Below are 27314 nucleotides of genomic sequence, written 5' to 3'. Positions count from 1 at the left end.
CGCTTTGGGAGGCCGAGGCGGGCAGATCACAAGGTCAGGAGATCAAGACCATCCTGACCAACATGGCGAAACCCCGTCTCTTCTAAAAATACAAAAATTAGCCAGGCGTGGTGGCATGTGCCTATAATCCCAGCTATGCAGGAGGGTGAGGCGGGAGAATTGCTTGAACCCGGGAGGCAGAGCTTGCAGTGAGCTGAGATGGCGCCACTGCACTCCAGCCTGGGCGACAGAGCGAGACTCCATCTCAAAAAAAAAAAAAAAAAAAATTTAGCATGTTAATTTAGGGTATCTAATTGTTTTGGTGTGTTATTCTTTTACTTGTGCATGGTTTTGTTCATTTTTTAAAAATTGAGTCCTAGCATACATGTATATGCATGTATGTAAAGTGCATTGATCTTTTAAAGATCAGTGAGGATCACTTGAGGTCAGGAGTTTGAGACCAGCCTGGCCAACATGATGAAACCCCGTCTCTACTAAAAATACAGAAATTAGCTGGGAGTGGTGGCACATGCCTGTAGTCCCAGCTATTCCAGAGTCCGAGGTGGGAGAATTGCTTGAACACGGGAGATAGAGGTTGCTTTGAGCTGAGATTGCGCCACTTAGTGCCAGCCTGGGCGACGCAGTGAAACTCCCTCTTAAGGATAAAACATCATTTTTAATTTTAATTTTCTTTTTTAGAGATAGGATCTTGCTTTGTTGCCTAGGCCGCTTTCACCCTCTTGGGTTTGGGTGATACCCCACCTAAGCCTCCCAAGTAGCTGGGACTGCAGGTGCCTACCACCATGCCTGGCAGTGCACTCATTTTTTTTTGAGACGGAGTCTTGCTCTTTCGCTAGGCTGGTGTGCAGTGGCGCTATCTCAGCTCACTGCAACCTCCGCTTCCCCGATTCAAGCCATTCTCCTGCCTCAGCCTCCTGAGTAGCTGGGAGTACAGGCTCGCGCCACCACTCCCCAGCTAATTTTTGTATTTTTAGTAGAGACTAGGTTTCACCATGTTGGCCGGGCTGGTCTCGATCTCCTGACCTTGTGATCCGCCCGCCTCGGCCTCCCAAAGTGCTGGGATTACAGGCGTGAGCCACCACGCCTGGCCCAGTGCATTCGTCTTAATTGTACAGTTTGATGATTTTTTTTACATTTATTTATACCCCTGTAACGACCATGTAGATCAGTATATAAAACCCCTTCAATGCTCCATAAGTTTTCTCATGCCTCTCCCGAGTCTATACTCTACCACCTAGAAGCAACAACTTTTTTGATATCTATCATTATTGATTAGTTTTGTCTGTTCTTGAGTTTCATATAAATGAAATCATATAGAATATACAGTCATTCCTCAGTATGCTTGGAGGATTGGTTCTGGGACACCCTCAAATAACAAAGTCTGAGGATACTCAAGTCCCTTGTAACCTTCACACATCCTCCTGTATATTTTAAATTATTTCTAGATTACTAATAATATATATATATACAATGTAAATACCATGTCAATGGTTGTTACATGGTGTTTTTTTAATTTGTAGTTTTTATTTTGTTATTATTTATTTACTTTTGATTGTTTTTGATTCATGATTGGTTGAACCTATGGATGCAGAGTCCACAGTTTCAGAGGGCTGACTTTATATATATATATATATATATATTTTTTTTTTTTAGAGACTGGGTCTTGCTTTGTTGGCTGACAGTGGCACAATCATAGCTCACTGCCACCTCAAATTCCTGGCCTCAAATGATCTTCCTGCCTCAGGCTGCTGAGTAGCTGGGACTACATGTGAGCACCACCATGCCCAGCTGATTTTAAAATTTTTTGTAGCGATGGGATCTCCCTATGTTGCCCAGGCTCAAAGATGTAGTTTTGATTGAACTACTTTACTCTCCCACAAGTGTAAAGACACTTAAGGTTGCTTCACATTTTTGCCCACACTTGGCAGTGTCATTGTAATAAATTTTACCTATTATGGGTGTGTATTGATATTTCATTATGGTTTTCAATTGCATTTTCCTGAGTAATGATGTTAAACATCATTTTTTTTTTTTTTTTTGAGACGGAGTCTTTCTCTGTTGCCAGACTGGATTGCAGTGGCATGATCTCGGCTCACTACAACCTCCACCACCTGAGTACAAGCAATTCTCCTGCCTCAGCCTCCTGAGTAGCTGGGACTACAGGTGTGTGCCACCGTGCCCAGCTAATTTTTGTATTTTTAGTAGAGACGGGGTTTCACCGTGTTGGCCAGGATGGTCTTGATCTCTTGACTTCGTGATCTGCCCACCTTTGCCTCCCAAAGTGCTGGGATTACAGGCGTGAGCCACCAGGCCCAGCCAACATCTTTTCATATGTTTCTTGGTCATTTGAGTTTCCTGTTTTGTGAAGCGCCTTTTTAAGTCTTTTGCCCCCTACCCTTTAAAAAAAATATTGTGTCGTAAGTTTTTCTTACTGATTTATAAAAATTTGTAGATTTTCAGATGACTTCTTTTTCGGATGTATGTATAAGTTGTGTATCTTTCTAATCATTATGGATATCATTTTGTAATCTAAAAGCAAACTGGAAATCAGGAGGGCATTCTAAACTGGTTCTGGAAGAACCAGTAGTTCTCCAAGTAAAATAAGGGGGCAGGGCAAGGACCTTCCATGCCGAAGAAACACTGCAGTTGGTGTCAACATGCAGTGGTTTAAAATGGCGTGTAGTCTTGGAATGTCAAGCAGGTTAGTAAGGCTGGAGTGCAGGGTGTGGTAAGCAATAGATAGGGCTCTGAGGAAGTCAAACAAAGGACTGGGGAGCTGTTAAGGGGTACACACTCAGGTTTTTAGAAAGATTCCTTTAGCTATTGTGTGGGGAGTTGCTTAGAGGCCAGGGGCTCCATTGGGAGGCTGTTGCATGAGGCTTCAGGAGACTGATGTATATTAAGGGGCCAGAATCCACTAGACTTAGTGTCCAGTTTAATGTGAGGAGAGTGGGAGGGTTCTAGGATTAATTCCATGTTTCTGAATTAGCTAAATTTATGGGTGGTGTTGCCATTCTTTGCAATAGGGAATGCAGAATGTGTTTCGGAAAAATTAATGGTGACTTTGGCCAGGCTTTTCTCTTTTTTTCTTCTTTTTTTTGATACGGGGTCTTGCTCTGTTGCTCAGGCTGGAGTGCAGTGGCGCGATCTCAGTTCTCACTGCAGCATCTGCCTCCCAAGTTCAAGCAATTCTCCCACCTCAGCCTCCTGAGTAGCTGGGATTACAGTGCCACTACCACGGCTGGCTAATTTTTGTATTTTTTTTTTTTCAGTTGAGATGGGGTTTCACCATGTTGGCCAGGCTGGTCCTGAATTCCTGGCCTCAGGTGATCCACCCTCCTCCGCCCCCCAAAGTGCTGGGATTATAGGCATGAGCCACCGCGCCCAGCCTGGCCAGGCTTTTTGAGGTCTCTATATAAATTCCTTTAAGAGCTGTTCGGTCAGTGTTTATAGCTAGAGCACTGGGAAGAGCTCTGTTGAGGGTGATATATATTGGGAGTTGTCAGGTATAGCTGATGGTAGGGAACTGGCTGAATGAAGGTACATTAACACTTGAAGAGAAGGCTACAGGTAGGGTTGGTAAAGGAGGAGCCAGAGAGATGGGAGACCCAGGAGAAAGTTGTCTTACAGAAACCAAGGGAATACAGCATTTCAAGAAGGGCGTGGTCAGCAGTGTTAGTCTGCAGATAAAATTCAAGTGAGATGAGCCTTAATCTTGGCCTTTGCTTTTGGCAGTTAGAAAATCATTAGAGACTATAGCTGGAACTATCTTAGCACAGTGTTTTAAAATAAAAGCAACCTTGCAGCTGTAAAAGTGAATAGGAAGACAGAGCAGGGTCCTTTTTGTTTTGTTTGTTTTTCTTAAGATTAGTTATTGAATAAGCTTTGTGTGTGTGTGTGTGTGTGTGCGCGTGTGTGTGTAAAGGAGAAAAGGTGCTTTTTATTAAAAAAGGGGGGTGGGGGGCGGGCGTGGTGGCTCACTACTGTAATCCTAGCACTTTGGGAGGCCGAGGTGGGTGGATCTCCTGAGGTCAGGAGTTCGAGACCAGCCTGGCCAACATGGCGAAACCCCATCTCTACTAAAAATACAAAAATTAGCCGGGAGTGGTGGTGCACGCCTGTAATCCCAGCTATTACGGAAGCTGAGGAAGGAGAATTGCTTGAACCTGAGAGGTGGAGGTTGCAGAGAGCCAGATCGTGCCACTGCACTCAAGCCTGGGCAACAGAGTGAGACTCTATACCTTCCCCTCACCAAAAAAAAAAAAAAAAGAAAAAAAGGATGGCAAGGAGCTAGTAGAAAGTTAGAGGTTGAAAATATGGGCAAGAAAAGGGGTATTTGGAGCAAAAATCCTGAGTTGTCAGGAAGTAGTGGGATTATAGCACAGGTTTTCAATGGATAGGGATGGGATGGGGTGAGGGTAGACGGACTACAACTCTTTGCTCTGAGATGAAGAATGCCGTAGGGGTGTGTGTTTGTGTGTGTGTGTTTTAAGAAATGAATTCTTGGCCGGGCGTGGTGGCTTGTGCCTGTAATCCCAGCACTTTGGGAGGCCAAGGCGGGCGGATCACAAGGTCAGGAGATAGAGACCATCCTGGCTAACATGGTGAAACCCTGTCTCTACTAAACAAAATACAAAAAATTTGCTGGGCGTGGTGGCGGGCGCCTGTAGTCCCAGCTGCACGGGAGGCTGAGGCAGGAGAATAGTGTGAACCTGGGAGGCGGAGCTTGCATTGAGCTGAGATCATGACACTGCACTCCAGCCTGGGTGACAGACAGAGACTCTGTCTCAAAAAAAAAAAAAAAAAAGAAATGAATTCTCATTACATTGCCCAAGCTGGACTCAAACTCCTGGGCTCAAGTGATCCTGCTTTAGCCTTCTGAGTAGCTGGGACTACAGGTGTTTGCCCTACTGTGCCCAGCTATAAGTTGCATGTTTTAAAATACCTATGGTGAGCTTCTCCATACCGTTCTGGAATATTGCATAATACATGATATGGGTGCCATATTACCTTTGGAAAACCCAAAAAACTTGAATAGGGAAACATCTGGTCCCAAGGATTGTGGACCTGTGGTAAATATTCAGTAAAGGTTGGCCGTTTTGTGGTTGTTAGGCTTTTGTTGCTTGCTTATTTATTTCTAAATAGCTTATCTAGTTGTGCTAACTCAATTGTATTTCCACCTGTACTTGAGTGTGTTGACTTCTCTGTCCTTGCTCTAGTTCCAGGTTACCTTGATCGCTGTGATTTTGAATACATTTTCTTTTCTTTTTAAAATAGAGATGGGTATTGCTTTGCTGCCCAGGTTAGTCTTGAACTCCTGGCTTCAAGCTGTCTTCCCACCTTGGCTCCCCAAAGTGTTGGGATTACAGGTGTGAGCCAGTGTGCTTGGCCTGACTACATTTCAGTTTTTGGAAATGCAAGGGCTCTCTTATACCCCCATACCCACTTGTTACACTTGATTTTATACTTTTGGGGGCCATTCTTGCATATTTTTTCATTAAGATGATATTTTTAAGTCCCTATCTCAGTATTGTTTTGCTATTGGGTTGGGTTAATATTGAATTTGTAGTTTACTTAGGGAGACCTTGAAGAGTCTTGAATTAGCAACACATTTTTTTAAACATAAATTTTTTCCAGGTTTTAAAAATATTATATGCCATATCTAGAAATTATAGGAGTATAAAAAGACAAAAAACAAAAATGACTCATATTCTCACCAGCCAGCATGATATGCACAGATAGGATGTTGCTAATATTTTGTTATATTTCCTTCTGGCCTTTTTCTCTTCCTGTGTTTTTGTTACTTACATTATCATCTCTTATATATGATTTTGTATCCTGCTTTCCTTATTTTACATTTTGTTATAAATATTTTTCATGGGCTGGCTGGGTGCAGTGGCTCAAGCCTGTAATTCCAGCAGTTTGGGAGGCCGAGGCGGGTGGATCACGAGGTCAGGAGTTTGAGACCAGCCTAGCCAATATGGTGCAATCCTGTCTCTACTAAAAACACAAAAATAGCTGGGCGTGGTGGCGGGCGCCTGTAATCCCTTCCCAGCTCCTCCGGAGGCGAGGCAGGAGAATTGCTTGAACCTGGGAGGTGGAGGTTGTATTAAGCCAGAGATGGCGCCATTGCACTCCAACCTGGGCGACCGAATGAGACTCTGACTCAAAAAAATATATGTATATTTTTCATGTCTTTAAAAACTTCATAACTAATTATTAATGACTAACATTCTAATTTGTTTAATTTGCTTAAATATTTCCCTATTGCTAGACAGATGTTTCCAGTTTTCTGGCATGGTATTACTTCAGTGAATATCTTTGTATGCATTTCAGATTTTCTTAGACTAGGTGGAATCCTGCAAATGGAAATATTAGGTCAAAGACATTGAACCTTTTTAAGGCTCTTAAATTTTGGAAAAGCTCTTTTAAAGAAGAATCAGCAGGAGTAGGACTAATTAACTATGGGACATGAAGAGAAAAGCAATACAAAATGACAAAATTAAAGGTTTTTTTGACTTAGACTGTTATACTTAATGAAGAATAAGAAAGTTGGCAGAAACTGGCTGGGCGCGGTGGCTCATGCCTGTAATCCCAGCACTTTGGGAGGCCAAGGTGGGTGGATCACTTGAGGTGAGGAGTTTGAGACCAGCCTGGCCAACATGGTGAAACCCCGTCTCTACTAAAAATATAAAAATTAGCTGGGTGTGGTGGCATGTGCCATAATCCCAGCTACTTGGGAGGCTGAGACAGGAGAATCAATTGAACACAAGAGGTAGACGTTGCAGGGAGCCAAGATCATGCCACTGCACTCCAGCGTGGGCGACAGAGCAAGACTCCATCTCAAAAAAGAAAGAAAGTCGGGAGAAATTGTTTGGAGATGAGGGAGACTTTGTTTTAGGCATAACCAAGTTGAAAGTGACTAGAACCGAAAAGGAAGTATGGTACAGGGAGCTGATGGGCAGGTGGGAAGCTGGGACTTCAAGGAGACATTTAAAGCACTTACGACAGTAAGGTCAGCTTACTGCAGGAAAGAGGATGGTGGAGAGAAGAGGGCTTGGTCTGAAATTTAGAAAATGTCTTTTGTGAGCCAGGCGCGGTGGCCCACACCTGTAATCCCAGCACTTTGGGAGGCCGAAGTAAGCGGATCACTTGAGGCCAGGAGTTCGAGACCAGCCTGGCCAACATGACGAAACCCCATGTCTATTAAAAATACAAAAATTAGCTGGATGTGGTGGTGCACGCCTGTAATCCCAGTTCATAGGCTGAGGCACGAGAATCACTTGAATCTGGGAGGTGGAGGTTGAAGTGAGCCAAGATCATGCCGCTGCACTCCATCCTGGGCAACAGAGTGAGACTTTGTCTCAAAAAAAAAAAAAAAAAAGAAAAAGAAAAAATGTTTTTTTTTTTTTTGTGGCAGAGTAAAGGAAGGAAAGTTAAAGGATAAACGGGTTGAGGGAGAGAAGTCTAAGGAGAATGAGATTTGAGAAAAATTTATTACGTTTGTTTATCATTGATGGCCTTCAGATATCATTAGCATTAGTATCTTTTTTCTGATCTTGACAGTTTATAAATAATTTATCATTATTTCATTAGTTGGTATAGGTGGGTAGTATTATCTATGTTGGAACTAAGGATTAGAGAGAGTTTTGTCTTGCTCTGTTTGTATTACAGGTCCAATAGGACCCACAGATTTTTTTTGAGATGGAGTTCCACTCTTGTCGCTGAGGCTAGAGAGCAATGGCGCTTTCTTGGCTCACTGCAACCTCCGCCTCCTGGGTTCAAGTGATTCTCCTGCCTCAGTGGCCCAAGTAGCTGGGATTACAGGCACCTGACACCATGCCCAGCTAATTTTTGTATTTTTAGTAGAGACAGGGTTTCACCACGTTTGCCAGGCTGGTCTCGAACTCCTGACCTCAGGTGATCCACCCGCCTGGGCCTCTCAAGGTGCTGGGATTATAGGTGTGAGCCACCATGCCCAGTCGTACTCACAGATTTTTAATATTGTCTTGTATTCTGTTTGCAAAGAGGAAAAATTATTACATATATTCAAATAAGGCAATATTAAAAAAAATCATTACCTGGAGTTGCCAGATTCTTAAGCTTATAGGCTTTTTAAATTCTAGGCGCGTGACCACCAACCAAAGGTGAAGGTAGAGCAACTTGATGGAATCTTCTGGTGCTATAGTACAACTTATGTGAATAGTTAGTGCTCAGAGTTTTTTCTTTCCTTTGTTTGGGTTGGGGTGCTTTATTTGGTTGTTGTATATGTCTCCAAAGGAACCTTTCATAGTTTGTATTATGCTTTATATAGCTCAGTATAAGGCAGCCCTAATTCTAAGTTTCCTCATTCCCCAGTGAGAAGATTAAATTTTGTGACAATTTGAGCATGTAAACTTTATGGATATACATGAAATAGTGAAATGTCTACTTATGATATTTAATTTCTTAAGTTAGTTACAAATATTTTTCAATTCACAAATAAAATTTTACATTAATTTAGAAATACTGCTTTTCCACTCTTGTTTTATGAAGCTGTTTTATGTAGACATTTCAGATTTGCAACAGCAATGACTATTATCATTATAAGTGCTTTTTGAATCAGTTAAATGGTTTTCTAGAGAACTTTTTTTTTTTTTTTTTATGAGATGGAGTCTTGCTCTGTCACCCAGGCTGGAGTGCAGTGGCGCTATCTTGGCTCACTGCGGCCTCTGCCTTCCGGGTTCATGCCATTCTCCTGCCTCAGCCTTCTGAGTAACTGGGACTACAGGCGCCCGCCACCACGCCCAGCTGATTTTTTTGTATTTTTAGTAGAGGTGGGGTTTCACCGTGATAGCCAGAATGGTCTCGATCTCCTGACCTCGTGATCTGCCTGCCTGGGCCTCCCAAAGTGCTGGAATTATAAGTGTGAGCCACTGTGCCCGGCCCAGGGAACATATTTTTTAATTATGTTTTTAGAACTGTAAATTTACAGCAAAGCTGTGGAGATGGTAGAGAGAGAGAACATCATATTTCCCACAGTCTAAACAGTTAGCATTATAGCATTTCTTTTTCTTTTTTTGAGACAGGGTCTCACTCTGCAGCCTTGACCTCCTGGACTCTAGTGATCCTCCCACCTCAGGCCCCCAAGTGGCTGGGACTACAGGCATGCACTACCTACCATACCTGACTAGTGTTTTTTTTTTTTTTGTAGAGATGGGGTCTCACTGTTGCCCAGGCTGGTCTCAAACTCCTGGTCTCATGTGATCCTCCCACCCTAACCTCCCAGAGTGCTGGGATTACAGACGTGAGCCACCATGCCCAACTGATACAGTATTTCTTGAATTCATATATGATACTGACACTGGATATTTTTTATTTTTGTAAACTACCTGTTTGCAAAACAGTGGGACAGTTTTAAAAATTTATTTTATGCAAATTACATTTGTTACTGTCAGAATTTAATGACTAACTTGATTTTTTTTTTTCACCATGTTCCCGAGTAGCTGGGATTACAGGCACATGCCACCATGCCTGGTTGATTTTTGTATTTTTCGTAGAGATGGGGTTTTGCCATGTTGGCCAGGCTGGTCTTGAACTCCTGGCCTCAAGTGATCCATTCACCTTGGGCTCCCAGAGTGCTGGGATTACAGACGTGAGCCACTATGCCTGATCGAAACTACTTTTTTGAGGGATACTGTTTGAGAAAATACTTTGACTTACATTTGGGCATATATAATACTTTATGTTGAATTCTTAGCCTCACTAGATAAATCCTACAAAATGTATATGTCCATGTTTTGTTACTGATGTTTGAATTACGCTCCACATAGACATCTTTCTAGTTAAAGCTTTGCTAGTAAGTTTAAAATTAATAATCCGGCCGGGCGCGGTAGATCATGCCTGTAATCCTAGCACTTTCAGAGGCCTAAGCGGGTGGATTGCCTGAGGTCAGGAGTTTAAGACCAGCCTGGGCAACATGGTAAAACCCTGTCTCTACTAAAATACAAAAAATTAGTCAGGCTTGATGGTGCACGCCTATAGTCCCAGCTACTTGGGAGGGTAAGGCATGAGAATCATTTGAACCTGGGAGGCAGAGGTTGCAGTGAGCCGAGATGGTGCCACTGCACTCCAGCCTGGGGTGCAGAGCGAGAGTCTGTCTCAAAAAAAAAAAAAAAAGAAAAAGAAAAAAGAAAAAAAATTAATTAAAAAAATTGGCTTGTCAGTTCCAGAGTGCATTGTTTCAGGCATCTCTTTGAAACATTATTAATGTAAATATTTTTAGGCATTATAATTTTCAAATCAGTCTTAGAATATGGAGCCTAAAAGGATAGGAATAAGAAGGAGCATCTAGATGACATGATTGAATGCATTAAACTTGGGTATGTTGTAACATACAACTGCCATTCAACTTTGTGAACATATAGCGTGGGTACCTGTATCCCCCAAACTCCTGAAATTTAGATGTGTCTCTGGATGGACTGTGTGTGTTGGGCAGGTTTAGTAGATAGGGTGGGAGAAAGGGTAAGGAAAGACTGTAAGCTAGGAATAACATCCCCAGGAAGCCGAAGTTTCATTGAGATGTAGTAGAGATAAGATGGATAATTTACTTAAAAGAAATTCCTGGCACTTGGCAGTCCTACTTCTGTGGCTGGGTGCTTCATTTGGTCACCAGGTGCTGTCATTACTTCTAACATCCAGGGTACAAAGGTTGCCACTGTGTTTGATGCCAGCTAGCTACTTTGGTCACTTTTGTTGTTGTTGTTGTTGTTGTTTGAGACGGAATCTTGCTCTTGTTGCCCAGGCTGGAGTGCAATGACGTGATCTTGGCTCACTGCAACCTCTGCTTCCCGGGTTCAAGTGATTCTCCTGCCTCAGCCTCCTGAGTAGCTGGGATTACAGGCATGCGCCACCACGCCTGGCTAATTTTGTATTTTTAGTAGAGACGGGGTTTCTCCGTGTTGGTCAGGCTGGTCTCGAACTCCTGACCTCAGGCGATCCGCCTGCTTCATCCTCCCAAAGTACTGGGATTACAGGGGTGAGCCACTGTGCCCGGCCTTCAGTCACTTTTATGGGGAATCTTATCCTGTTGATTATTTTTATTTCTAGAATATCCTATTGATAGTTTTTTGGGGGGATTGGGCATGATGTATTTTATCCTAAAATAAGATGTTACTGAATGTTAATTGCAGAATTAATGTAAAATTGACTACATCTTTCACAGATGAAATACATCGTGTATAGCTGTGGGTCTGAAAATGTGTGGAGTGGCCTGGACTTTACAGAGCACCTGGATCAATGTTTTTCAGCCTTACTTTGTAGTAGCAGAATGCTTTGTGAAATAAAATCTTGTGTAGGCCGGGCACAGTGGCTCATGCCTGTATTCTCAACACTTTGAGAGGCCAAGGTGGGTGAATCGCTTGAGGTCAGGAGTTTGATACCAGCCTGGCCAGCGTGATGAAGCCCTGTCTGTAGTAAAAATACAAAAAATTAGCTGGGCCTGGTTGCATGCTCCTGTAATCTCAGCTACTCGGGAGGCTGAGGCAGGAGAATTGCTTGAACCCAGCAGGTGGAGGTGGCAGTGAGCTGAGATTGTGCCATTTCACTGCAGCCTGGGCAACAGAGCGAGACTCTATCTCGAATAATAATAATAATAATAATAATAATAATAATTAAAATAAAATAAATCTTGTGTAGAACTCTATTATGTATAAAGCGGAAAAGGTGGCTCTACTCTGAGAGAACTGGCAGGTGAGAGCTTGGTCCTTGCCGCCTGGCCTTCCCCTTGTCCATTGGGGTGCTCCCCAAGGCAGCTTTGAAGAACACAGTTTGAAGTCCATTGCCTTAAACCTTTCCATGTTTTCACTGAGGGAAAAATGAAGGACTGAAGGAGCCTGAGTCTTTTTTTTTTTTTTTTTTTTTTTTTGAGATAGAGTTTCGCTTTGTCACCTAGGTTGGAGTGCGGTGGCACGATCTCAGCTCACTCCTACCTCTGCCTCCCGGGTTCAAGTGATTCTCATGCTTCAGCCTCCTGAATAGATGGGATTACAGGCATGCGCCACCATGCCTGGCTAATTTTTTGTATTTTTAGTAGAGACGGGGTTTCATCATGTTGGCAGGCTGGTCTTGAACTCCTTACCTCAAGTGATCCGCCAACCCTGGCCTCCTTAAGTGCTGGGATTACAGGCTTGAGCCGCCGTGGCCAGCAGAGCGTGGCTCTTGATGAAAGTCACTTATCTTTTTAGTGCCTTAGCCAGTTTAGAATGCTGGATTAGAGCCCTGGATGCTGATTCAGTGGTCTTTTGTACTACCATTAAGCTGCAGGATGACAAGCCCTTCTGGGACTGATACAGAAAATAGTTTCTAGTCCTCAAAGAGAGATTATTGTAAGAACCTTACTTTTAACTCCTTCCTTTGCTGGGAGGAAAAGTAAAAAGTAAAAATTTTTTTTCTCTGAAGAGACCCTTAACAGGTCACATGGACCTGCACGGTTTTATCATGTGCATCTATGAGAGTGGGATGGAAGATGCTTTATATAGAAAATCTTAGAATACAGGAAAACAGTTTTTCTAAAAAAGCAATAAGGCCATGTTTTTTACTTTAGCTTTAAAAACTTTTTTTATTTTATTTTTCAGTAGCTACAAGGCTGTCTTTAAATATTCTTTATAGTAACTAACACCCTGTAGGCATGACCAGTAATAGAAATAATTTCCTCTTTTCCTTGGCTCCACTGATGCCCACTGCCTCTTCTTTGTGATCAGTTAAATGTACACTTTAGATGATTCTAAGCTTTGTAACTGTACTCTCCTTAAGTTTTAAATCCCATTACTGAAAAGCGTATACAGTTTGGCTATCAACAACATGTGTTTGTCCTGTGGAAATTTTTTTCAATAAATATATTGGTAAATTTTTTGGAGATTTTCTGCAGTTTGAAAAAACTTGAAGTTGAACTATGTACCCTAGAAATATTAAAAAACATTAAAAAGGTATGTCATGAATGCTTAAAATATTTGTAGATGCTAGCCTGTTTTATTATTTACCAACATGAAATGTACACAAAATGTGTGTGTACAGACTGTACACGCACTATTTGCAGTCAAGAGAAGTGCAAACATAAAGGTGCAGTGTTAAATCATAACTGCATGGAATTAACTGTAGTATATGCCATACTGCTGTAATAACTTTGTAGCTACCTCCTGTTGCTTTTGCAGTGAGCTCAAGTGTTGGAAGTATCCCTGTGATGCCCTGTAACTGGCCAGGTGTGGTCACTCATGCCAGTAATCCCAGCTCTTTGGGAGGCTGAGGTGGGTGGATTGCTTGAGCCAAGGAGTTGGAGACCAGCCTGGGCAACACGGTGAGACCCCGTCTCTATAAAAAATACAAAAATTAACTGGGTGTAGTGGTGCGTGCCTATAGTCCCAGCTACTCAGGAGGCTGAGGCGGGAGGATTGCTTGACCCCAGGAGGCCGAGGTTGCGGTGAGCCAGTATCATGCCAGTGCACTCCAGCCTGGGTGACAGAGCTGGAACCTGTCTCAAAAACAAAACAAAACAAAGCCCTGTGATGCCAGTTATCTCCATGTGGGTAGCTTGTCTCCAGTAAATTGCGTATCTTGGTAAAAAGTGATCTCCGCCAGGTGTGGTGGCTCATACCTGTAATACCAGCACTTTGGGACACCCAGGTGGGAGGAGCATTTGAGCTCAGGAGTTCGAGACTATCCTAAAAAAAAAAAAAAAAAAAAAAAAAGGTGATCTCATATTTTTCTTACATATATTTCACTATGTTTAGTGCAAGTCTGTAAACTTTGAATAACACGATGGGACTCACGGAGTGACACTAGTGATGCTGGAAGTGCTCCCAGGAAGGAGAGAAATGTCATGATGTTACAAGAAAAAGTCAAATTGCTTGATATGCATGTTAGAATGAGTGCATTCTATGTTTGCCTGCCATTTAAAGATAAATGAATTCAGCATACATGACTATAGTGAAAAAAAGGAAAGGAAATTCATGAAGCCATTGTTGCAGCTATACCAGCAGGCATGAAAATCTCACACTTCTTGTGAAATATTCTTTTATCTTGTATTGAAAATGCAGCTTTTATGTGGGTGCAGGATTGCAATAAGAAAGGCATACCTGGCTGGGCCTGGTGGCTCACGCCTGTAATCCCAGCACTTTGGGAGGCCGAGGCGGGCGGATCACGAGGTCAGGAGTTCGAGATCAGCCTGGCCCAATATGGTGAAACCCTGCCTCTACTAAAAATACAAAAATTAGCTGGTTGTGGTGGTGCATGCCTGTAGTCCCATCTGCTTGGGAGGCTGAGGTAGAAGAATTGCTTGAGGCCGGGAGGCAGAGGTTGCAGTGAGTCAAGATCACGCCACTGCATTCCAGCCTGTGCGACAGGGTGAGACTCCGTCTCAAAAAGAAAAAAAGAAAAAAAAAGGCATACCTGTAGATGCTAATACAATTAGAGAAAAAGCAAAGTCACTGTATGACAACTGTAAAGCAAAAGAGGAAGGATCTAAAGCTATATAATTTAATTCCAGCAAAAGATGGTTTGATAATTTTAGAGGTTTGCCTTAAGAAATGAGGAGATAGCAGGAGAAGCCACCAAGTGGCAGCGTATGAATTCCCAGACACCATTAAGAAAATCATTAGGCCAGGTGCGGTGGCTAACACCTGAAATCCCAGCACTTTGGGAGGCCGAGGTGGGCGGATCACAAGGTCAAGAGATCAAGACTATCCTGTCCAACATCATGAAACCCTGTCTCTACTAAAAATACAAAGATTAGCTGGGCATGGTAGCGTGCGCCTGTAGTCGCAGCTACTTGGGAGGCTGAGGCAGGAGAATCACTTGAACCCTGGAGGCAGCGGTTGCAGTGAGCCGAGATCGCGCCATGCACTCCAGCCTGTCAACAAAGCGAGACTCCGTCTAAAAAAAAAAAAGGAAGAAATAAAATCATTGAGGAGAAAGGCTATCTGCCTGAATAGTTTCTGTTTTTTGTTTTTTTTAATTAAAAGATAGAGTTTTGTTCTCCCAGGCCGGAGTGAAGTGGCATGATGACTCACTCCAGCCCTGACCTACTAAGCTCACATGATCCTCCCATCTCAGTCCCCCGAGTAGCTGAGACTGCAGGTACACGCCACCACGCCCAGCTAATTTTTAAATCATTTTGTGGAGACTCAGTCTCCCTGTGTTGCCCAGGCTGGTCTTCGATTCTCCTGCCTTGACCTCCCAGAGTGTTGGGATTACAGATGTGAGAGCCATTGCACCTGGCCTAAATATATATATATATATATATATATATATATATATTTTTTTTTTTTTTTTTTTTTTTTTGAGACAGAGTTTCGCTCTTGTTGCCCAGGCTGGAAATGCAATGGTGCAATCTCGGCTCACTGCAATCTCCGCCTCCCGGGTTCAAGCGATTCTCCTGCCTCAGCCTCCTGAGTAACTTGGATTACAGGCACCCGCCACCACACCTGGCTAATTTTTTGTATTTTTAGTAGAGATCGGGTTTCACAATATTGGCCGGGCTGGTCTCCAGCTCCTGATCTCAGGTGATCCACCCGCCTCAGCCTTCCAAACTGTTGGGATTACAGGCGTGAGCCACTGTGCCTGGCCCTAAATGCCAGATGGAAGTGCCCCATTAGATGGAAGTGCCCCATTCTGGAAAAAAATTGCCATAGAGGACATTAATCCAATTTGTAAGGAAAAGAAGTAAGCACCAGGATTTAAGGCAGGAAGGGATGGGCTAACTCTACTCTTTTGTGCAAATGTAGTCAGGTTTATGATCAGGACTGCCCTTGTCTGTAAAGCTGCTAACCTTGAACCTTGAAGGGATAAGAGAAATACTGGCTGCCAGTCCTTTGGTTGTACAAGAAGTCCTGGACAATGAGAACCCTTTTTTGGATTGATTCCATTGATGCTTTGTCCCTGGAGTCAGGAAATACCTAGCCAGTGAGAGATTGCCTTTTAAAGTTCTTTTGATTTTGGACAATGCCACTGGCCATCCAGAACCCCAGGGGTTCAGCACAGAAGGTGTGGAAGTAGTTTACTTGCCCCCAAACACAATGTCTCTAATTTAGCTTCTACATCAGGGAGCCTTAAGGACCTTTAAGACTCGGCCAGGCGCGGTGGCTCTCCCCTGTAACCCCAGCACTTTGGGAGGCCGAGGCAGGCGGATCACGAGATCAGGAGTTTGAGACCAGCCTGGCCAACATAGTGAAACCCCGTCTCTACTAAAAATACAAAAAAAATTAGCTGGGCATGATGGCGGGTACCTGTAATCCCAGCTACTTGGGAGGCTGAGGCAGGAGAAGCGCTTGAACCTGGGAGGTGGCGGTTGCAGTGAGCCAAGATCATGGCACTGCACTCCAGCCAGGGTGACAGTGCGAGACTCCTTCTCAAAAAAAAAAAAAAAAACTCGTTACACACGGTATGCTATGGAAAGGCTTTTCAGTGCAGCAGAAGAGAACTCAATAGAGAGACCATCATGAATGTCTGGGTTGTACCACTGAAGATACCATTGTTGTTACAGAAAAAGCAATGAAAACCATCAGGCTTGAAACAAATTCCTGCTGGAGAAGACTGTCCAGATGTGCATGACTTCAAAGGATTTTTATTAAAAATTATTTTATTATTTTTTAATTATACTTTAAGTTCTAGGGTACATGTGCACAGCATGCAGGTTTGTTACATATGTATACACGTGCCATGTTGGTTTGCTGCACCCATCAACTTGTCATTTACATTAGGTATTTCTCCTAATGCTATCCCTCTCCCAGCCCCCCACCCCACGACAGGCCCCAGTGTGTGATGTTCCCCGCCCTGTGTCCATGTGTTCTCATTGTTCAGCTCCCACCTACGAGTGAGAACATGCGGTGTTTGGTTTTCTGTCCTTGTGATAGTTTGCTGAGAATGATGGTTTCCAGATTCATTCATGTCCCTGCAAAGCACATGAACTTATCCTTTTTTATGGCTGCATAGTATTCCATGGTGTATATGTGCCACATTTTCTTAATCCACTCTATCATTGATGGACATTTGGGTTGGTTCCAAGTCTTTGCTATTGTGAATAGTGCTGCAATAATAAACATACATGTGCATGTGTAGTAAGCATAGTAGCATGATTTATAATCCTTTGGGTATATACCCAGTAATGAGATGGCTGGGTCAAATGGTATTTCTAGTTCTAGATCCTTGAGGATTCACCACACTGCCTTCCACAATGGTTGAACTAATTTACACTCCCACCAACAGTGTAAAAGCATTCCTATTTCTTCACATTCTCTCCAGCACCTGTTGTTTCCTGACTTTTTAATGATTGCCATTCTAACTAGTGTGAGATGGTATCTCATGGTGGTTTTGATTTGCATTTCTCTGATGGCCAGTGATGATGAGCATTTTTTCATGTGTCTGTTGGTTGCATAAATGTCTTCTTTTGAGAAGTGTCTGTTCATATCTTTTGCCCTCTTTTTGATGGGGTTGTTTGATTTTTTCTTGTAAATTGGTTTAAGTTCTTTGTAGATTCTGGATATTAGCCCTTTGTCAGATGGGTAGATTGCAGAAATTTTCTCCCATTCTGTAGGTTGTTTACTCTGATGGTAGTTTCTTTTATTTTTTATTTATTTTTATTTATTTTTTATTATACTTTAAGTTCTAGGGTACATGTGCACAATGTGCAGCTTTATTACATATGTATACATGTGCCATGTTGGTGTGCTGCACCCGTTAACTCATCATTTACATTAGGTATATCTCCTAATGCTATCCCTCCCCTCTCCCCCCACCCCACGACAGGCCCCGGTGTGTGACGTTCCCCATCCTGTGTCCAAGTGTTCTCATTGTTCAATTCCTATGAGTGAGAACATGCAGTGTTTGGTTTTCTGTCCTTGCGATAGTTTGCTCAGAATGATGGTTTCCAGCTTCATCCATGTCCCTACAAAGGAACTCATTCTTTTTTATGGCTGCATAGTATTCCGTGGTGTATATGTGCCACATTTTCTTAATCCAGTCTATCATTGATGGACATTTGGGTTGGTTCCAAGTCTTTGCTATTGTGAATAGTGCCACAGTAAACATACATGTACATGTGTCTTTATAGCAGCATGATTTATAATCCTTTGGGTATATACCCATTAATGGGATGGCTGGGTGAAATGGTATTTCTATTTCTAGATCCTTGAGAAATCACCACACTGTCTTCCACATGGTTGAACTAGTTTACAGTCCCACCAACAGTTTAAAAGTGTTCCTATTTCTCCACATCCTCTCCAGCACCTGTTGTTTCCTGACTTTTTTTTTTTTTTTTTGAGACGGAGTCTTGCTCTGTCGCCCAGGCTGGAGTGCAGTGGCGTGATCTCAGCTCACTACAAGCTCTGCCTCCTGGGTTCAGGCCATTCACCAAGTTAGCCAGGATGGTCTCCATCTCCCAACCTTGTGATCCACCCGCCTTGGCCTCTCAAAGTGCTGGGACTACAGGCGTGAGCCACCGCGCCCGGCCTTTTCCTGACTTTTTAATGATCGCCATTCTAACTGTCGTGAGATGGTATCTCATTGTGGTTTTGATTTGCATTTCTCTGATGGCCAGTGATGATGAACATTTTTTCATGTGTCTGTTGGCTGCATAAATGTCTTCTTTTGAGAAGTGTCTGTTCATATCCTTCGCCCACTTTTTGATGGGGTTGTTTGATTTTTTTTCTGGTAAATTTGTTTAAGTTCTTTGTAGATTCTGGATATTAGCCCTTTGTCAGATAGGTAGATTGTAAAAATTTTCTCCCATTCTGTACTGCATGTTCACTCTGATGGTAGTTTCTTTTGCTGTGCAGAAGCTCTTTAGTTTAATTAGATCGCGTTTTTCAATTTTGGCTTTTGTTGCCAGGCGCTTTCGGTGTTTTAGTCATGAAGTCCTTGCCCATGCCTATGTCCTGAATGGTATTGCCTAGGTTTTCTTCCTAGGGTTTTTATGGTTTTAGGTCTAACATTTAAGTCTTAAATCCATCTTGAATTAATTTTTGTATAAGGTGTAAGGAAGAGATCCAGTTTCAGTTTTCTACATACAGCTAGCCAGTTTTCCCAGCACCATTTATTAAATAGGGAATGCTTTCCCCATTGCTTGTTTTTGTCAGGTTTGTCAAAGATCAGATGGTTGTAGATGTGTGGTGGTATTTCTGAGGCCTCTGTTCTGTTCCATTGATCTATATATCTGTTTTGGTACCAGTACCATGCTGTTTTGGTTACTGTAGCCTTGTAGTATAGTTTGAAGTCAGGTAGCGTGATGCTTCCAGTTTTATTCTTTTTGCTTAGGATTGTCTTGGCAGTGCGTGCTCTTTTTTGGTTCCGTATGAACTTTAAAGTAGTTTTTTCCAATTCTGTGAAGAAAGTAATTGGTAGCTTGATGGGGATGGCATTGAATCTATAAATTACCTTGGGCAGTATGGCCATTTTCACGATATTGATTCTTCCTATCCATGAGCATGGAATGTTCTTCCATTTGTTTGTGTCCTCTTTTATTTCATTGAGCAGTGGTTTGTAGTTCTCCTTGAAGAGGTCCTTCACATCCCTTGTAAGTTGGATTCCTCGGTATTGTATTCTCTTTGTAGCAATTGTGAATGGGAGTTCACTCATGATTTGGCTCTCTGTGTGTTATTGGTATATAGGTGTATAAGAATGCTTGTGATTTTTGTACATTGACTGAGACTTTGCTGAAGTTGCTTATCAGCTTAAGGAGATTTTGGGCTGAGATGATGGGGTTTTCTAAATAGACAATCATGTCATCTGCAAACAGGGACAATTTGACTTCCTCTTTTCCTAATTGAATACCCTTTATTTCTTTCTCTTGCCTGATTGCCCTGGCCAGAACTTCCAGCAACGTGTTGAATAGGAGTGGTGAGAGAGGACATCCTTGTCTTGTGCCAGTTTTCAAAGGGAATGCTTCCAGTTTTTGCCCATTCAGTATGATATTGGCTGTGGGTTTGTCATAAATAGCTCTTACTATTTTGAGATACGTTCTGTCAATACCAAGTTTATTGAGAGTTTTTAGCATGAAGGCCTGTCGGGTTACCCACAAAGGGAAGCCCATCAGACTAACAGCGGATCTCTCGGCAGAAACCCTACAAGTCAGAAGACAGTGGGGGCCAGTATTCAACATTCTTAAAATAATTTTTAACCCAGAATTTCATATCCAGCCAAACTAAGCTTCATAAGTGAAGGAGAAATAAAATCCTTTACTGACAAGCAAATGTTGAGAGATTTTGTCACCACCAGGCCTGCCTTACAAGAGCTCCTGAAGGAAGCACTAAATATGGAAAGGAAAAGCTGGTACTAGCCACTGCAAAAAAAATTGTAAAGACCATCGATGCTATGAGGAAACTGCATCAGCTAATGGGCAAAATAACCAGCTAACATCATAATGACAGGATCAAATTCACACAGTATTAACCTTAAATGTAAATGGGCTAAATGCCCCAATTAAAAGACACAGACTGGCAAATTGGATAGAGAGTCAAGACCTATCAGTGTGCTGTATTCAGGAGACCCATCTTACCTTCAGAGACACACATAGTCTCAAAATAAAGAGATGTAGGAAGATGTACCAAACAAATGGAAAGCAGAGAAAAGCAGGGGTCGAGATCCTAGTCTCTGATAAAACAGACTTTAAACCAACAAAGAACAAAAGAGAGACAAAGAAGGCTATTACATAATGGTAAAGGGATCAATTCAACAAGAAGAGCTGACTATCCTAAATCTGTATGCACCCAATACAGGAACATCCAGATTCATAAAGCAAGTCCTTAGAGACCTACAAAGAGACTTAGATTCCCACACAATAATAATGGGAGACTTTAACACCCCACTGTCAATATTAGACAGATCAACGAGACAGAAGGTTAATGAGGATATCCAGGACTTGAACTCAGCTCTGCACCAAGCGGACCTAATAGATATCTACAAAACTCTCCACCCCAAATCAACGGAATATACATTCTTCTTAGCACCACATCGCACTTATTCTAAAATTGATCACAAGATTTATAGTCAAGGAAATCATGAAACAGATTGTAGATACGGCAAAAAAGGTGGGGGTTGGAAGGATGAACGGTTTCCAGATGTGGATTGTGAGAAATTCAAGAGCTAGTAGACATCACACCACAGGAATTATCAGATGACTTGATGGAAATGAGTGCTTCCATACCACTGCCAGACGATGAGGAAGATGACATAGCAGCAGCAGTGCCATAAAACAAATTGACGTTAGACAATTAAGCAGAGGCGTTCTGATTATTGAAGACTGCTTTTGACGTCTTTTTTACTGTGAAGTTGATAAGCATGGAGACCTTTATGATGATCCACTTAATAAATAGTGCTGTGGGCCTGGCGCAGTGGCTCATGCCTGTAATCTTGTCACTTTGGGAGGCCGAGGAGGGCAGATCACAAAGTCAGGACTTCGAGGCCATCCTCACTAACACAGTGAAACCCCATCTCTACTAAAAATAAAAAAAAATTAGCTGGACATGGTGGCATGCGCTTGCAATCCCAGCTACTTGGGAGGCTGAGGCAGGTGAATTGCTTGAACCCGGGAGGCAGAGGTTGCAGTGAGCCAAGATCGCGCCATTGCACTCCAGCCTGGGCGACAGAGCGAGCCTTTGTCTCCAAAAAAAAAAAAAAAAAAAAAAAAGCTATGGTTTGGATATGGGTTGTTTGACCTCTCCAAGCCTCATGTTGAAATTTGATACCCCAGTGTTGGTGGTGGGGCCTGGTGTTTGGATTGTAGGGGGTGGATCCCTCTTGAATGGCTTGAGGTGTCATTCTTGCTTCTCACTCTTAGTTTCCAGAGAACTGGTTGTTGAAAAGAGGCACCTCCACCTCCACTCTTGCTTTCTCTCTCTCTGTCTGTGTTCTTAGCACCCCTTTCTTCCAGCATGGGTGGAAGCAGCCTGAGACCCTCACTGAAATTAGGTGCTGGTGCCATGCTTGTTGTACAGCCTGCAAAACCATGAGCCACATAGATCTCTTTTCTTTATATTAATAAATTACCCAGGCGTAGATATTCCTTCTTTAGCAGCAAAAATAGACTAAGACAAATAGTAAATATATTTTCTCTTCCTTATGATTTTTTCTTTCTTTTCTTTTTTGAGACAGAGTCTCTTGTTCTATTGCCCAGGCTAGAGTGCAGTGGCATGACCTCGTCCGACTGCAACCTTTGCCTCCCGGGCTCAGGTGATCCTCCCACCTCAGATCCCTAAGTAACTGAGATGGCAGGCATGAACCACCATGCCCGGCTAATTTTTGTGTTTTTAATAGAGACTGAGTTTCGTCATGTTGTCCAGGCTGGTTTTGAACTCCTGAGCTCAAGTGATCCACTTGCTTCAGCCTTCCAAAGTGCTGGGATTATAGGTGTGAGCCACCATGCATGGCCCCTTATGATTTTCTTAATAAAGTTTTCTTTTATCTTGTTTTATTGTAGGAATATTGTATATAATACATATAACATACAAAATGTGTGTTATCTACTGTTTATGTTATTGATAAGGCTTCTGGTTTTTGGGGAGTCAGAAGTTGTACGTGGGGTTTTTTTTTTTTTTTTTTTTTTGAGACGGAGTCTCGCTCTGTTGCCCAGGCTGGAGTGCAGTGGCGTGATCTCGTCTCACTGCAACCTTCGCCTCCCGGGTTCAAGCGATTCTCCTGCCTCAGCCTCTTGAGTAGCTGGGACTCCAGGCACATGCCAGCACGCCCAGCTAATTTTTGTATTTTTACTAGAGACAGGGTTTTACCATGTTGGTCAGGATGGTCTTGATCTCTTGACCTTTGTGATCCACCCACCTCAGCCTCCCAAAGTGCTGGGATTATAGGCGTGAGCCACTGTGCCCGGCCTGTATGTGGATTTTTGACTGTGCAGAGATGGGGGTGGCGTCCCTAATCCCTGCGTTGTTCAAGGATCAGTTGTGCTTCCCCTGTATGGGCAAAGGCTATCTTATTTACCAGAGATTTGATAGTTCCCATTTCTCCAAAGCCTCATTTATCTTTGAATCTTTTTTTTGTTTTGTTTTGTTATTGTTTTTTTGTTTTTTGAGACGGAGTCTTGCTCTTGTTGCCCAGGCTGGAGTGCAATGGTGTGATCTCGGCTCACTGTAACCTCCGCCTCCTGGGTTCAAGCAATTCTCTTGCCGCAGCCTCCCGAGTAGCTGGGATAACAAGCGCACACCACCACACCCGGCTATTTTTTGTATTTTTAGTAGAGATGGGGTTTCACCATGTTGGCTAGGCTGGTCCTGAACTCCTGACCTCAGGTGATCCACCAATCTCGGCTGGTATTACATCAGATCTAGAAATAGTGAAGAGATATTTATTGTTTATAGCAGGTCATCTCTATTTAGGTTTGTAATTTCAAACTAAAATAAAGGGACAGGGAGGAGACTAAGACATGATGAAAGGAATGGAGGACTCCAGCAGTTTTTTAAAAAATTAGTGTTATTTGGCCGGGCGCAGTGGCTCACGCCTGTAATCGCAGCACTTTGGGAGGCCGAGGCAGGCGGATCACAAGGTCAGGAGATCGAGACCATCCTGGCTAACACAGTGAAACCCCATCTCTACTAAACAAAATACAAAAAATTAGCCAGGCGTGGTGGTGGGCGCCTGTAGTCCCAGCTACCCGGGAGGCTGAGGCAGGAGAATGGCATGAACCTGGGAGGCGGAGCTTGCAGTGAGGCCGAGATCGCACCACTGCACTCCAGCCTGGGCGACAGAGCGAGACTCCGTCTCAAAAAAAAAAAAAAAAAAAAAATTAGTGTTTACCTAAAAAAATCAAGTGATGGTTTACTATGAAAAGATTTAATAGTCTTAGTTGGGAGCTTTAGCTGATAAAGGAGAAGGTGGATACACATAAGGCCTTTACCATAGTGTTGTTAGGGTAGCAGATGCTTTGGGAGTACTAGCTGTCTCAGGGTCTTTCATTTCTCATATTTTGCCTCTATCATGTATCTTCCACAGGACCAGAGAAATCTCTGTTAAAGAAGAGATACTTGCATTTTTAACCCAAGGTTTTGAAAATTTTGGAAATAACTCTTCCTTCTTTTGGGTATTTAATATATCTAATAGAGATGCAGACTTACATTTCACTATGAAAAAGCAAATACAGGTTGTACTTGCCTTAATTTTAAGCTGAGTATGTATGATGTTGAACTGTGTGAAATTGTCTTTTTTTGCCCCAAACTATCAAATTTCATGGGTTTATCTAAATTACTCACTATATTAGCTACAAAAAATAGCTAATATAGTGAGTAACATTTATTACGTATTTATTGTGTATTGGGCATTCTGCTACATACTTTAGTATGCATTTATCAGGTTTAATTGTCACAACACTCTAAACTGGGCTTAAAAATTTTTTCAGCTGCCCAGATTCCATTTATCCTAGTCGAAATGGGCCTCAGTTTTTGTATAGGGATTATCTCTTGTCCATTTTTGGTTCACATTGTTTGGGTTTCTCTCTAGTTTCCTTCATGCTCCAGGATGGAGCACGGCCTATTTTACTTAGTGCCTTCCACTTTTCAGTTGGAGAGCCCACCCAGAGCTAATCTTAGGGCCTTTGCATGAGGATTTGGGAGAGGCTCTTGCTTTCTCCTATAAGCTTCAATGGAGAGGATGTGAAATAGAGGTATTGAAGCCATTTTGTCACCATGCAGATCCTGAAAATGAACAGAGAACTGAGCCTTGCCAAGAGTTAGAAACTCAATCCTGATGGTGATATTTATTTATTTAATTTAATTTATTTATTTTAGAGTCTCACTATGTCACCCAGGCTGGAGTGCGGTGGCATGGTCTCAGCTCACTGAAACTTCTGCCTTCCAGTTTCAGGTGATTCTCCTGCCTCAGCCTCCCAAGTAGCTGGACTACTGGCAGATGCCACCACGCCTGGCTAATTTTTGTATTTTTTGTAGAGACGGGGTTTCACCATGTGGGCCAGGCTGGTCTCAAAACTCCTGACCTCAAGGGATCTGCTTGCCTCAGCCTCCCAAAGTGCTGAGGTAACAGGCGTGAGGCACCGTGCTTGGCCCTGATGGTGATATTTAAACCTTAACTCAGGCTGTGTCTTATGCAAAGGCTGCCTGCTTGACGTTTAGTTATTTGTTTAAGCAGGGTTGAGTTGGATTTTCTATCACTTTTTTTTCTTGGAGACAAGTTCTCTCACCCAGGTTAGAACACAGTGACATTATCATGGCTTACTGCAGCCTTGACCTCCCAGGCTTAAGCAGTCCTCCCACCACAGCCTCCTGAGTAGCTGGGACCACAGGTGTGCTCCACCATGCCTGGCTAATTTTTTTAAAATTTTTATTTTCAGTTGAGATGTGGTCTTGTAATGTTGCCCAGGCTGGTTTCAAACTCCTGAGCTTAAATGATCCTTCTGCCTCTCTGTTTGCCAAAGTGTTGGGATTACAGGTGTGAGCCACTGTGCCTTGCTTGCTAATGAAAAAAAAATTTTTTTTTTTCGTAGAGATGAGGTCTTGCTGTGTTGCGCAGGCTAGTCTTGAACTCCTGGTCTCTAGCACTCCTCCTGCTGTGGCCTCCCAAAGTGCTAGGATTATAGGCGTTAGCCACTGTGCCCTGCTGTATTTTCTGTTACTTAGAACTGAAAGAGCAACATTGTTGATCATAGCCAGATGGAAACAACTCAGATGTCAGTTGATGAATAAACAAAATGTAGCATATCCTTACAATGGAATATTATTCAGCAGTAAAAATAATGAAGTACTGTTACATGCTACAACATGGATATATCTTGAAAACATTATACTGGATCAAAGAAGTCAGTCATGAAAGACCACGTATTAATATGATTTAATTTATATCAAATATCTGGAATAAGCAAACTCATAGAGACAGAAAGTAGATTTATGGTTACCTAGAGCTGGTGGGGAGGGGGAAATATGGGGCGTGCCTGTTGATGGGTATGTGTTTCTTTTTGGGGTGATAAAAATACTGTAAAATTGATTTTGGTAATGGTTGTACAGCTCTGTGAATATACTGAAGTCATTAAGTTGTGCACTTTAATTGGGTGAATTGTACATGTGAGTTATATATCTGACTGTAGTTGTTATTAAAAAACAACAGGAGGCCATGTGGGCTGCTAGGAGTAGCAATGTCTGTTCCCAGCCAGCAGGTAGAGACCAGGGCTGGACAGAGGAGTATGGGCTGTGCTGCAGATTATTTGTGGTACCCAACTGTTGCATAAAACAGGGTGTGATCTCTTGCATTGCTATGCATGAGTGGATTCCCAGTAAATTGTGCCAGGCTGCCTGATGATGTGTGGCTTGTGCTTTGGATCGTAGTGCTTACCTATGCTACTTAATTTACATACCCTGTGGCCTTTGTGGCCAGGACTGTGGGCTACTACCTGGAGTGATTCGTTAGGGGAAAGGACCCACAGCCTGTGCAGGAGGAAAAAAGCATCTCTGAGTACAGGGTGGATGAGCTGGATGAGCTGCCAGGCAAGAGCCCCGCACACCCAGGTGGTGAGTCTTAAGGATAAGGTGGAATTTGCCCCATAGCTGTCCTGGACAGAAACTGCCCAGAGAAGAATGAATGGAGGACATAGGGCTCTGTGGTCCCACCATACATGGGGAGACCTGTGACTGGTCCTGTTACCATGTCAACTTAGCCCCAAACCCATCTCTGATTGACTTGGTTGCTTATTTTGGCACATTCTTGCTCCCCACAGCCACATACATACTGGCTGCTCCTCGAAGGCCAGGCAGATGCAGCAGCTGTTGGGCCAGCAAAGAGGAAGGTCCTGGAAGGTTCTGGCCTGAAGGCTGCATCTGTTGTGTGACAGCCACAACTGCTCAGGCTTCCTTGTCTGTGGGTGCACTGTGGGGAGGAGTGTTATGATAAGAACATTGGCTCTCAGTCTCCCTGGGGAGAAGTTTGGCCTCAAGTGGGATTTGGGCGTTGCCTTTAGGAAGGCTCTCTGCATGTCTAGTTCCAGTTTGTACTGGGAAGAATTAAAAAAGTCTGCCAGCTTCTTTAGTTTGTCCTGTCTTTTGTGATGATTCTTTCTGAGATCCCCTCCTATCAGCTCAGGAGTGGGATTTTCTGGAGAAGGAAAGTGTTTTTCTGTTCCTTACTGCTCACCTTGGGGCATTCAGGAACATGGGCCTGATGAATTTGCTTGAAGGCAGTCTGTAATCCCATCACTTCGGGAGGCCAAGGAAGGCGGATCATTTGAGCTCAGGAGTTTGAGACCAGCCTGAGCAACGTGACAAAACCCTGTCTCCACCAAACAACAACAACAACAACAACAACAACAAACTGGGCTGGATGGCACGCTCCTGTAATCC

General features: G+C 43.0%; 1 protein-coding gene and 1 pseudogene across 8 annotated transcripts in view; both read left to right on the top strand.

The window, feature by feature from the left end:
- The window catches only part of SRPK2 (SRSF protein kinase 2), a 286551-nt gene that overhangs the window by 18595 nt on the left and 240642 nt on the right, over positions 1-27314 (top strand). The gene's annotated exons all lie outside the window — the stretch shown is intronic.
- Positions 15322-26572, top strand: LOC129398205 (small integral membrane protein 12-like; annotated as a pseudogene).

Source organism: Pan paniscus, chromosome 6, assembly GCF_029289425.2.
Source record: "Pan paniscus chromosome 6, NHGRI_mPanPan1-v2.0_pri, whole genome shotgun sequence".
NCBI lineage: Eukaryota > Metazoa > Chordata > Mammalia > Primates > Hominidae > Pan > Pan paniscus.
The sequence above is the reverse complement of the archived record's forward strand: the minus strand, read 5'-3'. Positions and strand labels throughout refer to the sequence as shown.